We start from the raw sequence: 14,062 nt of genomic DNA on the forward strand, positions 1-14,062 counted from the left end.
AAGAGCGTCTGAGTCATTATGACTCAGGTTAATCCTTTGTCCCTAATTATTAGATGGAAAGAGAGCGGAATATATAAACTTATTGCACAATCTAAGTAATAAATGTTAGTACTTGTGCAACTACTATCTAATTCTAACTTAACCAATAACTGAAATTATTAAATATTAATTTAGTCATCACTATTTACGATTCTAAATATTAATTATTGTTTATTACTATATTCTATTGACTTTAGACCCAGTTCAGAAATGTTCTTTTAATTATTTCATACCAAACACATTTCTTAAATTTGAAATCAAATTTGGTTTTATTTGTGGTCCTCAGATGGCGTTGTTTGATTTCCGTAATGTCACACGACACTACAATGTGGTATAAGCAGTTAGCAATATAGGAGTATTACATATATGGGCATACATACTGTGCTTCAGACGAACCGGAATTGGAAGTTTTCGCAGGGGCGCTAAGCTTTAAATTTCAGTTATTTTCGCGAAAGTGTTTGTATTTTAGAAAGTGCGAACAGAATATGACGTTTATGTTAATTAGTGATTGAGGTTATGTTAACCCTTGTGTTAGCCGTATTTGAATTTCAAAATTTCTTCATACGAAATGTGATAAAAGAAAAGAGTAAACATGGTAACTTGCTGCATTTTATACTGTCACACGTGCTGCAGGAAAAGTGTGCAATCAACGGCTTTCCCAATGAATGAAAAGCTTCGTGAATTGTGCCTGCAAAATATAAATCGACAGGATTGGATTCCAAGTGCATCATCACAAGTTTGCGAGGTAAAATCAATAGAATATTAGAATACAAGTAATATTATAAGTGAAATCTAATATCATTGAACTTTATTAAAGATGCGTTTTTCACCTGAGATGTGGAAAACAGTTGAGAAGGGAAACAACTCAGAGATGATGCTATTCCAATAGTATTTCTCAGTCCACCAATGAGAAATTGAATGATTTCAGATTAAAATGTCAAAAGAGGACAATTCCAAAACGTTATAAATAGAATTTTTATTGATTAGAATTTTAGAAAATAGATCGTTTAAACTTAAGCTTGATTGCAAGCATCCAAAAAACAATGACTTGTTGCAAAAAATGCATTGGATCAGTCGGTTCAAAGAATTTCCTTGATGTACCTTATGCCCAATTCGTAGCATACAAATAACTCAAAGAGAATACGCTTTTTTATGTTAACGAAAAAACGTTTGCTACCTTCAAATGCATGGAAAATATATTTCGCTCGTGGCATCCAGTAGTTGAAAAATACAATAATGTAAACCTAAACGATTGTTTTATACCCAGACATTTGTCAGTTCCGAAAACTTACATTTTGACATGCCACCAATTAAACACAAAAATTGTGCGCAGGTTTTTATTATTTAGGTTAAGAATTTGCGCTCAAGCTAAGGTAAAATGAAAAGATTAAGTATATAGTAGTAAAAGTATGGCCATGCATGTTACATTCCAGTAATACAAATAGAGTATATACGCATTATGTATATTGGTATTAAATTGTATCAGATCATATTACTTCATGTATAACAAAATACTTTTATGAATCCAATTAAAATATTTCTGCACTGACGTCGCTAATTTATTTTTTTAAGGCAAAAATATTATTTATTTTTTCTACGCTTGTCGCGAAAATTAAAATAACTGAAGTATAAAGTTTTAAATGAAAATGGGTTGAGTGTTATTAAAAAATAACTGTATGTATTTATCAAATAAAATGTATGGATAAAAAGAAAATGTTTCGTCAGAAAATAGCTTGGAACTACAAAAACAAAAATTAATTTCGGTGTATGTTCCAAAGACCTCTTTGGTTTTGAAAAGTTTGTCAGCATGCAAAAATTGAAAGAATACTGCCTCGATACATTTACAATCGTATGCAATTTTTAAAAAATTGAGCAAGATTTTGAAACTAACGCACAATTTTTTAATCAGCATACATCCAGTGATATTAGTTTATTCCTCGGTTTTTACAAAAGTCAGGCTTTTCCTGCACACAAACTAGTTTTGGCTCTAGGCAGTAACTATTTTCGGAACAAATTTGCAAAGGAAAACCCCGTATCGTGTTTAAAAATGATAAATATTAGACCTGAGGTTGCTATCGAAGTGTTGAGATATATGTACACAGGTGAGGCAAATTATACGAAATCGCTTACTTATGAACTTTTTGAAGCTGCCTGGTACTACGAAATTTGTGATCTGCGTTTTAATTGCAAAAACTTCTTGTTTCAAAATCTTGAACTTCCAAACGTTGTTTGTGCTCTCATGGTATGCAGAGGAAATTTTGGTGATAATTTCGATTAAGTAAAGGAACTCACATAAAAAACTGAAGTCTCCATTGGAACCCGTTTTTGGTTCCAAAGGAGCTGCAACAAAAATGAACCCAATTTGCTGAAAATAAACCCTACTTGCTGAAAATGAACCCAAAACGATAAATAAGCTCTAAATAATACCACACTTGGAGTTCAAAATAATCTCAAATGTAATTGAGCCTATCCCTAAAGAACCTATTTTTCGCTTTGCCCACTTCGATATTATGATTAATTAATACCACAATATTTACCTTAAATCACACATGTAGCGAACTCTGGTGGACATAAATTAATGAAGATAATTGAATTACAAAATAATAACGTTATTAAAATAGATATGACTCGATAAATATCATTTGCAGGTTATGTAGCAAACTTGTGAATATAAAGGCTTATTCATGTCATTGCTCACAATCTTGGCAACTTTCTGAACTGCGCTTGCGTCACGCCGGCAACACAATTGGTTACTGTTGGCACGCTGATTTTAAATAGCGCGGATATTCAAATGTGATATTTATAATAAATAATTATAATAAAATGCATTTCATGTGTCATTCAAAAATTTTATTTTAGGATTAATAAATCACTTTTGAAGCATTTCCCAATCACTATTTATTATAAATATAACATTTGAATATTTATATAATTTAAAATGCGCGCGCTTAAAGTAACAAATCGTGTTGCTGGCGCGAAGCAAGCTCAGTTCAAAAAGTTCCAGAAATTGGGAGCACTGATGAATCCTATGAAAAATATTAATTCCACGATTAATTCAAAACAGGCCTTCGTGAAAAGATACCCTGAGTATAACGAACAGTATGCGCAATGGAATCCTGAATAATATGTTTGCTGTTATGGAGAGATGTGCAATTACGTATGTTACTTTTTAAAAGTACAAATATATTGTTAGGAGTGACGTGGTGCTGTTGCAAAAACGAATGCTAGAATGAATGTTTCTGAAGCATCTCTACTGTTATTTAATTTAGAACAACTGAAGGTCATTGTAATATTCAAAAATATTAATAACGGCTAATTTTAGCCGCTGATTTTTAAAGTGCTTGGTAAAGACTATGCTTCTAAAAGATTAACTTAATAATAATTAATTACAAAAGTTTATTCATTGTGCATCAAACATTTGTTAAATAAAATTATGTAAATAATTTTAAAGATTTTTCGTAACTTTTAAGAGTAGGTTAAAATGGGTTAGGTAAGTAATAAATTTTCAATGACAATCAATAAAATTGCATTACATTTCCAATTATAAATTGACCAATGATTTTAAATCATGGTAACTTAAAGATCGTTCAGACTTAAACCAATTTTGTATTAAAAATTGTAAAATAATTGAACCTTAACAAGTGAAAAGAAAAATGAATAAATATTAATATCGTTTGTGTTTGCTTTACCAACATATTCTGTAAATCGCTAACTTACCAATCCGACTTTGCAAGCGTTTGGCTTGTGAATGGGCCTTGATGCTGTTTTTTTTTCAAGTGCTGTCTAAACGAACCCATTTGGGTTTCTACAGGTATCTATTGAAGCTCAAGTTCCAAATGACACCAATTTTCATTTGAGCCGCAACATGAGTGAACCCCTAGTTTTTTCTGTGCTACTTTCAGAGTGCATGAGTTTAATTTCTGAAAACTTAGATGCGGTTATTAGATTGGGTCTTTGTAAAGAGTTACTTAAAAAATCACCAGAAAGACTTACAGAGATTGTGGCACATCTGTCTACTACGAATGTTGTCAAAAAAGATCCTTCTGAAGATGAAAGTGACGCCTTTTTACAACATTTTAAGAACTGTTTGAAAGATTCACAAATAGCTCAGAGTTCAGTGACATAATAATTCATGTAAACGACTCCAAATATCCGGTACATAAACTGATTTTATCAGCAAGAAGTCCTGTTTTCAATAGTATGTTTTCACATAATATGAAGGAGAACATTTCCGGTGTCGTAATAATAGAAGACATAACACCGCAGGTTTCTGAAAAACTGCTTCGATTTATATACAATCGTGTAAAAAACTAGAAATAGTTTGCCGACGTTTCGTGAACATTGCAGTTTACATCTTCAGGGCTTTTTTCTTAGGTATGGTCTCTACGATGCCTGTGATTGGCCAGAGCGCCCCAACGTGGGGACTGGTCAAACTTGATTGGCCAATTAAGTCTTTTTTAAAAAATCCGGGAGAACGGAAAGCCAAATCGGATTGGTATTATCTCCATTGACCCTATTGATGTTATTAGATTATGTTATGTTATCGATGTTATTCGATTTCATGTTCCTTCATACGTTGGTTCACCGCTCTCCCGGTTTCTCCAATATAGACTTTGCCACAAGAACAAGGGATTTTATATACTCCTGGATCACTGATGGGTGCCTTTTTATCTTAAGGGTTATTTAGTAGTTGTCCTATTTTCGCAGGTGATTTAAATATGGTTTGGATGTTGCGTTTGTTGAGAATTCTTCCTATTTGTTCTGTGACACCTTGGATGTAGGGTAGGGTGGTGGTCATTTTTCTCTCTTTCTTTCGTAGGTTGTGTTGACTTGCTTTTTTTGTGTGTTTTCTTTTTGCTTTATCAATTTGTTTATTTGTGTCTGTTATGGAGACAGCTCTGTATACAAAAGAGTTGATGACCGATTGTTTTTGAGATGGGTGATGGTGGGAGGAGGCATGTAAGTATCTGTTTGTATGCGTGGGTTTTCTGTAAACTTTATGTCCTAATGTGTTATCACATTTTTTGTAAACTAATACGTCCAAAAAAGGCAATTTTCCGTTTTGTTCTATTTCCATGGTGAACTGGATATTAGAATGTAATTGATTGATAAAATCGAAAAACTTATTTAGTTTATCTCGTCCATGTCGGTAGATGACAAATGTGTCATCGTCGTAACGGCACTAGAATTCTGGTTTAAGTTTGGCTTGGTTGAAGATTTTAGTTTCTAGATGTTCCATAAAGACATTGGCTATTACAGGTGAGATTGGGGATCCCATTGCTGCCCCTGAGGTTTGTTCGTAGAATTGGTTATTGAACGAAGAGTAAGTATTATTGAGACAGTGTTTTATCAAAGGTACGAGGTCGGTGGGGAAGTTTGTAAAAGATATAATAATATCAATTGTATGAAAGATTGGCACTTTCGTAAACAGAGATACTATTTCGAAACTCACTATGATGTCTTGGGGTTGAATGTGAATCTGTTGTATCTTTTTAATAAAGTCAAATGAGTTTTGGATGTGAGAGATGGAGTTTCCTGTAAAAGGATTTGGTAGCGATATTGTTTGGCTTTCAAGTTTAGAGTCTTTGAGAAGAGTCTTTGATTTACTGACTATTGTTTTTGCGGGGTCCTCTTTAAGTTTTTTGTATGTATCGTCAGTTAGAAGGTCCATGATTTTGTTGTTATAGTCTTCTTTATTCATTATTTCTGTTGTGTTGCCTTTGCCTGCGTGTAATATTATAATATATTTATTTTGATTGAGTTCTATAATTGCGGTTTTTTCCTGTTTTGTTAAGTTTGAGAATGGAACTTGAGTTTGTTGGCGTAAAATGTTGGCCGTCCTGCGTCGTATGTCATTTGCTTTTACGGGTGAAAGGGTATATATTGTGAATTCTAAATTGCTGATTATTTCTTCTTTTTGGATTTTCGATGGAGCTACAGCAAAATTATCTCCTTTAGATAAGGCTGAAATCATTTCATTGTTGAGAGGGTGGTCAGAGATGTTTTTACTGTATTTGTTAGTTTAGTTTGCTTTACTGGAAGTAATTTATCAAATTTTGTTTTTTGTTTTTGCGTGGAAAGCTCGTTAATCTGTTGGGATTGGTCAAACGATATCCGGTCCAATGTGGACCAAATGTCAAATCTGAGGGTAAATGATAGGGAAAGGTGAAGTTTTAATAGTTTTTTAGAGGTAGTATGCAAAAGAAATTTCGTATGCTGTATTCTTTCTTTAACGAGAAGCAAACTTGTAGTATGCAGAATCGATTTGGATTTAGATGTTCCCAAATTATTTTCCAGTTGTAAGAATTTTGGGACTATTTTGTTGTCTCTGCACCGTTTCAAAAAAGCAAAGGATGTTAGTAGCTTACCTTGAGAAGTCCTGAGCTTACTAAAGGTGTTGGTTTTAGTAAGAATACTCTCCCCGTAGAGTTCCTTGATAATAGATTTTATGCTTACATCCAAGGTGTCGCAGAACAAATAGGAAGAATTCTTAACAAACACAACATCCAAACCATATTTAAACCACCTGCGAAAATAGGACAGCTGCTAAATAACCCTAAAGATAAAAAGGCACCCTTCAGTGATCCAGGAGTATATAAAATCCCTTGTTCTTGTGGCAAAGTCTATATTGGAGAAACCGGGAGAGCGGTGAGCCAACGTATGAAGGATCATGAAAGTAAAGTGAGCCTAAAACATTTTACACAATCAGCACTAGCAATGAATATAATACCAATCCGATTTTGCTTTCTGTTCTCCCGGATTAAAAAAAAGACTTGATTGGCCAATCAAGTTCGACCAGTCCCCACGGTGGGGCGCTCTGTCCAATCACAGGCATCGTAGAAAGTATACCTTAGAACATCATGACCTGATACCTCAGTTTCAGGTCAGCCCTGAAGATGTGAACTGCAATGTTCACGAAACGCCGGCAAACAATTCATAGTTTTTTACACGAGTGAAACCCGAAATATTTCCTTTCATCAAATTGAATCATCGTGAAAGCATAAAATCTATTAAAGAAGAAATGTTTAAGGTTTATTAGAGATGCAGATAGTCCTTTTTGGGGTGATAGTGAAAATCATTTTGATCAACCAAAATCAATATTAAATGAAAATCTAGCAGAATCTCATCCACATTTCCTTTATGAGATGTTAAAAGAAATTCATCGGGGAAAGGGTTATTAACAGGAAAATTCGAATATCATTTGTTTTTATTAAATTTATTGTAAAACCTACTATACGCAATGAATACAAAATAAATAGATTTTGATTTGTCTTCAAAGATAATACTTTCTCATTATTTATTAAACATCAACAATAGTTTTGAAATATAAATAAAACAGTACCATAAACTGTGTATCAAAGAATTTAAATAGTGGATAAAAATGGAAAATGGCTTATTTTTAAGAATGTACACAGAAAAATTTGGTTGTGCAACTTTACTAAACTTTTTTGTAAAAATGGGATGTATAGTAAAGGTTTCTAAAAGTAAACATTAATGCACGTCCTGTAATTATTAAAAACTATTTTTTAATACATTAAGAAAAAATTTTCTCAAATTTCATATTAGTTCAGGGAAGTTGGCAGATGTGAAGTCAAGCGAACATTAAATTATGCAATGTTTATGATGCCCTGAAAATTTGTTAAAAAATGACAAATTTCGTTGAATTTTTATAAGTCAGAAATGTATTGTATACGCAAAAATTTAGTAAAGTTTAAAATAAATCCTAGAGAAAATTTGATATAGGATATGTTATTATTTATTCCACATTGTCATCTTTTAGGTACGTGTACAAATATTGAGCACCTCGAAGATATTTACAATTTTTTAATTCGGCATGAGGTATTGAATTTTTAACCGATTATAGTCCTCGTTGGCATTTATTATTTAATAATGCATACTATAGCTTTACAATTGCTGAGTAAAATTAGAGTTACTTTAATTAATTCATACGATTTTCAACGAGGAAAAAAGATTTGATCCAAAGAAATAATCCTATTCAATTTCAACTAAATTTAAACCTTAATTGCATCTTTTGTTTAAATATTATTATTGTTTAAATAAATCAGATTTCGAAGAATCCCTTTGCCAAAATGTTAACTATAGTGTTATTTTTAAAAACTCATAATCATAACAGAAAATTCAGTACATTTTAATTTTCAAAATAAAATTTTTTCAAAACAATCTTTTGGGCTGAAGTTCGTCAGATAAAAAAATTGAAAAAAAATGTTATTTTCATAAAATGAACGTTGCTAAATATATAATTTAACTTGTAAAATTCTTTAGCTACGATTTTTCAAATATTCTATTTTTATATTTTTTCCTTTACAGTATAATAAAGTTTTTCATCAAATCTACACGAAAAGGTCTTCAAAGAATATATGGATAATTATTTAGGTAGAAGATGTTTTTAATAATTTTGTAGTTGAACAACAGTGTAATTATTTTTTCAGCTGTGAGGTTGATCGAAAATTAACTCTTTTTAATTCAACATTGCGAACAAACGAACCTTAAAATTCTTAAATAAATTAAAAATTAATATATGTATAATAATTTTCATACAATAAATTGTCATTCAAACTGTTCATTTTTTGTTAAAAAGACGTCAATTTCGGACGAAAAATACAATAATAAAACATAAAGTTGATCCAAATTGTGACTTTAATATTTAAACCAAATGATTCTTATTTATAATAGCTGATTCCTTTTATCAATCTGAAGATTAATAAAAATCTGAAAAATGTTGTGATTTAATTTATGAAAAACGCCCATTTTTGACGAAAAAATGGTTGCAAAAATTGTAAATTACATTATTTGAAATGAAATAACTTTTTTTTTAAATAAACGTTTCCTCAACCTGAAATATTAAGTAAAAATTTGAAATATTGATGATTTTTATTTAAAAATGCTCATTTCCAATAAAAAAAAACTAAAACAGCCCAACATTTTTAACACATTTTAAGTCTTCTTCGAAACTTTCTGATTTTATTACATTTTTTTAAAAGCAAAAAGCCCTGATAAAAAATGTGTAATATTTTCAATAATTTATTAGACAATTTACAATTTTCAATTTAACTGCTTAAGAGTAATGAGCATTAAAAAAGCACAATCTGCTTCTGCCATAACTTGTATAATTTGCATTCAATTCAAATTAAAAAAGATGACTGTACTTCTTAAAAGGTTACTTAATTAATGACATTTACAATTAATTATATTTATACTTAATTAATTAATTATTAATTAATAAATATAATTATTATTAATTAATTACATTTGTCATTAATCACATTTTCATCAAATATTATATAGTGAATTTTTTTATTTAAAATATGAATAAATGAGATAAATTTTCGTTTTGTTTCTAGATAAAATGATATCCATGAAAACGTCACGAATATAATTGCACAGAAGCTTTGAAGGAATGGAATGAGATTTTGTAAATTGAAATAAAATGCAAATGGCGTATTTTACTTAAAGAAGATGCAAAAATACTATTTATTGGCTTAAAGATTCTCTAAAATTCTACCGGAAATTGTGTTTATTTTTTAGAAGATTTTTTCTGTTAAAACTTTATCCCGATGAACTTACATGCTTTTGCTGCGGCACTCTTCATTTGTGAATCTAATTTTCAAATTAAATTTTTTATATTGATAGATTTATGGGCGATTGTCAAAAACTTGACCATTTTAGACAATTCTGCTAAAGTTAAAGGATTTTCAGTTAAAATGAGAATAGCATAGCTTTTCTTGTGAAGCTTACAGAATTTTGCGCAGAGTTTACTGAATTTTCAGTAATTTTACAAATTTACGGATACTTTCTGTGAAATTTATAATTTTTTATACTAGGCTTCACAATAATTTAAAGATGTTAGTTTGACAGAAAATTTTGGGTAAATGTTACAGAAAATACCCTAAAATGTATCAAATTTATATAAATAATTTTTCATGGAACCATCTATAATGAAAACGTAAAACAGATATTTTAAATATTATTTTTTGATATCCTAATATTTATTCGGCGCTTTATGTCTTATGCTCATCTGATATTTTATTTTTTATAGAAATCTACATCTGAAATTTAACTTTAATCATGGTTAAAATTTTGCAAGTTCACAGTATGTAAAATAATCATCTGCTTTAGAATTTAGCCTACCTCTTTTCAATCCTGATTAAAATATATTTGAAGTAGAATACCTACATTATTTTTATTGTGAAACAGGAAGACACGGGTAGTATTTGACGTACTTAAATTTAAGTTGAATAGCCAGACATCTATAATCGCAAAAAGCTTGGAAATCTAGATAAGAATGATAATGCTTGCATAAATTACTTCTTCAAACAAAAAAAATCTTATTCTATATGTCCTTCGCTCGTCTGGAACTTGAAAAAGGAAAACAATTATATAAAGAATTTAATAACATTTTTTGTTTAAACTGATTTACAAGATACAGACATCCCAGACGGACAATATTGACGCCGCAATCATTAAGATAACGACTACAATTTGTACACTCTAATCAAGCATAAGAATATTTATTATTTATACTTCTACCGAATTTTTCATTTATAATAATCAGTTTCACGTCTACTTGGAAAAAATGAAGATCTTTTATAAACTGGTTTTGCCCTTGGTAGTCATCTTCAATTCTATTGGTAAATATGATATTAATTCAAAAAATTTTTTTTGTACAGGAACATATATCTTTGATGGTTTGTCAGCTTTAATAAGCATGAGGCCCAATTTCATCTAAATTTATTTCGCTAGAATCCCAAATGCGTATGATATAAAAAATGTAATTTGAAAAGTGTCCCTACTGATTCATAATTCGTAGAAACTTTAAGGATTGAAAGTCATCGATGTCTATTTCTTCTTACAGAATTAAGTTCACAGTCCGACCAGCCTAGTACCTCGAACTCGCTTATTTTTAACGGTCTTTCTCCTCGTGACAAAGCTCAGTATTTCAAACACTTGTTGAAAAAATCAGGACCTCCTCGTACTATATCTCGACTTTCCGGCACATCTCAGCATTTTGTTTACATGCCTCTTTCTCCTCCCAAGACTTGTTTTCTTGCCAAAATGATGCGTTCAGGGAACATTCTCCCAATTCAGCTGCCCCCATTAAATGTACAAGACATATATTTGGTACAAAAAAATATTTTTCAAACGAAAAACAGGCGATGTGGACCCCTTCGCCTCATAAAACCTAACGAACGACTTCGTGCAGTATCTTATAAGTCCAGTGGTGAAATTATTGGATTTTTGGACCATGATGGTGTTTATCATGGAGTATATGACGATAATGGAAAACGGGTGAAAATATTAATCACGGAATCCCACAAAAACAGGGCTGTTGAATTTAGCTATTCAGAACGTCAGGATTTTCCAGCTGGTGAATTGTTGGACGTAGGGAAAATACTCTCCTTGTAAAACAAGAGTCCTCTAAAGTAGATTGACTGCAATTTGGATTCTAAACTAAAAGAATGCAAACATTTGTATACAGTGTATAAATAAATAAATTAAAGTGTTCTCTACTAATTGTTTCTCAGTTACCTAAACTCGTGCATTCCCGAATTCCTGCAGAATGATATAAGACCAATGGGCATGTTGCATAAAATGAGATAAAAAGATATTTTGATTCTTTAGTGACTCTTTATTTTATTTCAAGAAAGAAGAATTCTTTATTGCATAAGAAACATGTTTTTTTTTCTTAATAAAGTTTGAATAGTAATCTCTCTCTTGGCATTTTTCGCCAAAAACATAGAATGGCTATGAGTGCGTTCCACCGCTTGCGCACCAGTATGCGCGATTTTAGCGGTTTTAGCGGTGGATGCACCCTATATCTTTGTTACGTAATTCTTCGCGGGAAAATTCAAACGATCTAAATTATAGAAAATAAAAAATAAAGTAAAAATAAACTCTAAACATGAATTTCAAAGATTAAATGTCTCTAATGGCTTTCATGTATTATTAATAAATGATAATGAATGATAAATATGAACAAAAGAATTGAAATAGTCAACCAAATAGGTTCAGCCCATTACCAACGTGTTTGTATGGTTTGCGGGAAAAAAATAACAATTCGATTTTAATCTTTATCCTCTATAGAATCGCATACAGTTCCAAACCTTTTTATAGGGAATTCGCTGATTTCCAAATTCATCCTTGTTCATAGGTGGACGCGCAACCTGATTAGTCAAAATTTTGAAAAGCAAAATGGCGGCTAAAGTGGTTTTTTTAGTCTTCAGTTGTATACCTTAGTGACGTCACGTCTGTTCAAATTTTACCAAATAGACGTAAACTAGAATTTTTTAAAAGTATTTTTAACATATATAAAATTTCTTTTCTCCATAACTTTATTCACTGCTTTATTTCTGTACCTCGGCCTGGGGCTGCTTATCTAGACATTGAAAAATAAAGTTCGAATCTTTTTTTTAATAATTACTTAAATAATTGTTTCTTATTTTCTATTAAATTTTATTCTTAGCCACCCTCAAAAATGTATATATTTTAAATAAATTTATATTATTACCATTCATAATGTGTATTAATACTGGAACAAAACTATTTTCATTGTCTTATTTTTATCATGAATAATGCGCATACTATTAGAATAAAAATGATGATTAAACATTTTATTGCAACTTGTGTCATTTTTATATAATTCTTAAATTTTTTATATTCAATGTGGATATAATTTTAGGCGAAAAATGTTGTTAAATAAAATGTTATTGTATCTTGTGTCCTTTTTCCAAAAAGTTTATTTTATTTTTACTTTTCATATATATTTATAACCAGAGCTTATAATAAAACTGTAGATATTTTTGTTTAAAGAACTTTCGTCCTTTAATATAGTTCCTCTCTTGTGTCATTTGACCAACAATTTAATTTTTTAATTTTTAATCTTACTTTTTGATATTAAGACAAAAACAACGTACACTATTACAAATTAATAATGGCAAATTTAAAGGAGTTTTCGCTATTTTTTAGAAGAGGAAGTTTTGTTTATTTAATTTTTTCACAGCTTGTGTCTTTTGTTCAAAACTCTAATTTTTTTATTTTTAATGTTGTTTTTTACGACTAAAAACAAAAACTTCTTGTCCTATGAAAAAATGATTCATGACAAATTTGTAGATGTGGAATTTTTAATTATTTTATAATTAATTAATTATTATTTTTAATTATTTTTTATACGATCAAAATATAAATTTTCAATACTCCGACAAAATTCAAAAATCTATTATAATATTCATCTAGGGCTTTTATAAATCAACGTTTTTCTTCTTCTGACTTTTTCTTATATCTTGCGTTGTTTGGCTTAAGCTATTCATTTTAGTTTGGTTTTTTGGATTCTGAAAATGCTATAACTCTGATAACATTCTATTTATCGAAAAAATTCACGAGGACCAATTTTTCAAGTTTCCGAGTACTACGTATAGCTGTGCATAGAATTTTTAAATCTTGAAAAAAAGTGGCTGATTAGAATAAGAGTGTAAAAATAATTTTATTATTAAACTTTGTAATGCAACTTGTGTCGTTTTTCCATACATTTAAGTTGTTTATTTTCAATGTTATTTTTTACGATTAAAACAACAAATGGGCATTATACAGGTTGGATACGCTGGGGCTTACATACATGGCGATCTGAATGCTACCCGAATTGCACAATAGCAGGGGAGAAGCCATTATACAGGGGTATTTTCATATTTCGCGCCTTTGGATCGTCCATTCGGTCAAGTCCGTGCATCTTCGGATCAAATTTATCATAGTTCCCATAGTTGCGTTCGAAACTTCAAATGGATACAAGTATCAAAACAACAATAGGTTATGTTACATAGTAATTAAAAATAATAAAAGTGTTTAATTAATAATGAAGTGAGACATGTGTACTGAGAAGTAAACGTCAATTATTTCCCGTGCCAATAATATTATGGAATGTCTGCTGAGTGACAAATACTATAAAATAGTAATAATATTCTGCGATCCCAATGGACGAAGAGTGAATTGTGTTTAACGCTTATTTGCGGCA

This window comes from Belonocnema kinseyi, chromosome 1 (genome assembly GCF_010883055.1).
Source record: "Belonocnema kinseyi isolate 2016_QV_RU_SX_M_011 chromosome 1, B_treatae_v1, whole genome shotgun sequence".
NCBI classification, from domain to species: Eukaryota; Metazoa; Arthropoda; class Insecta; order Hymenoptera; family Cynipidae; genus Belonocnema; species Belonocnema kinseyi.